General features: G+C 29.5%; 1 long non-coding RNA gene across 1 annotated transcript in view; it reads left to right on the top strand.

The window, feature by feature from the left end:
• Positions 1 to 1,526, top strand: part of LOC116186052 — a 74,653-nt gene that overhangs the window by 17,682 nt on the left and 55,445 nt on the right. The window lies entirely within an intron of this gene.

Below are 1,526 nucleotides of genomic sequence, written 5' to 3'. Positions count from 1 at the left end.
TTTTTTTTTTTTTTGATTAACGTAGAATTAATCCGTCGTGGATGTAGCACGATTAATTTTTGGCCTAGGGTTTTTTTTCTGCGAAAAAAATAAAATAAATTGAAATTTATAAATATAAAAATCGCCAAAATATTGAACACAGGCCAATATTTATGAAATAAAATGGACAGTCGATGAGAGGAGATGAATTAAAAAAAATATTCTCCTTGATTTTATTCCCATTTTATATTCTTTACTTCAATTCTTTCATAAAAATAAATTACGTCTAATAGGTTTAATCATACGTTATTGAACTATAGAAATACCTACCTGAGATCTTATCCGTGAGATTATCGCGTCCAAAAGATAAGCTTTCTTTTTTCCGTGATTGGAAAGACAGATGATAGGTTTTGTTCAATTCCGTTGACACGAGATAAGGGAAGAAAAGCAAAAAAAAGATCATTTCGTTATAAAATCGTTAAATAAAAGAGAAATATACATACATGGTACATCCGTGTAACCGATAGATTGTAACTATACGTGGAATTAAATTTTGATCGTACAAACGTAACAAGTTTTTTGAAACTGTTATTAATTGTTGAAGTGAAATCATAAAGTGGAAATATCCGTGTTGAGGGTAACAATGTTAAAAATGTATAACATCGTTTTTTCAAACAAATTGTTTTCAAATATCTATCTCGAAATTGCGAATCAATACTGTAATAAAATCTTCCATATATATATCACAAAAAAATTTCTCAAGTCTTCTGTATATTTTATATTATTAATCCATACATAATATATATAATTTCTCTCATGTTCTCTTCGCAGTCGTGCCTGAAATAATGATAGGGTAAAATTAAAATAAATAATCGTACTCCAAAGATGCACAAAAAACGTTAATATAATAACAATAATATATATATATATATAACGTATATGCATGTATACATGGTTCTTATTAACAATTTCATCATTTTCTTTCCCTAGACTATCTAAAAATGTCACTGGAAGTGGCCGGTCGAACCCGTCTCGTTTTCTCCCTATGAAAAATCTCACTAGACAAACGATAATTTTCACAAGTTGAAACGAACAGGTTTCCATAAATTTCCCCTAACCACCCGGCATTCTCGCCGGTATATGCGTATTTATAATATATTAACATTTTTTCTCTCTCTCTCTCTCTCTCTCTCTCTCTCTTTCTCTCTCTCTTATCTCTGGACTCTCGTTCGCTCGCTTATCTAAACGCAATTGCAAAAAAATGTTGCCCTAAACCTTTTAATTTCCTTTTTATACTCGTATTTCCATCGGAAGCAATATAATTTTACACCAGGAATCTCGAGATCGATGACGTGCAGATTATAAAAAACTCTAGAGCGAAAAATTTTGAACAACTTTACTATAATTTGGTGAAAAATATATTGTTATTTAGAAATTGATTAGTATTATATTTTTAGGATGCATTTTAATCCTTAACCGGCGAGGTGTGATAAATTTGCGTTTATAGAATTCCTTTTTTAATTTTTTTTCAAAAAATATTAACTAGC

This window comes from Apis dorsata, unplaced genomic scaffold (assembly GCF_000469605.1).
Source record: "Apis dorsata unplaced genomic scaffold, Apis dorsata 1.3 scaffold_397, whole genome shotgun sequence".
In the NCBI taxonomy this organism is placed as follows: domain Eukaryota; kingdom Metazoa; phylum Arthropoda; class Insecta; order Hymenoptera; family Apidae; genus Apis; species Apis dorsata.
The sequence above is the reverse complement of the archived record's forward strand: the minus strand, read 5'-3'. Positions and strand labels throughout refer to the sequence as shown.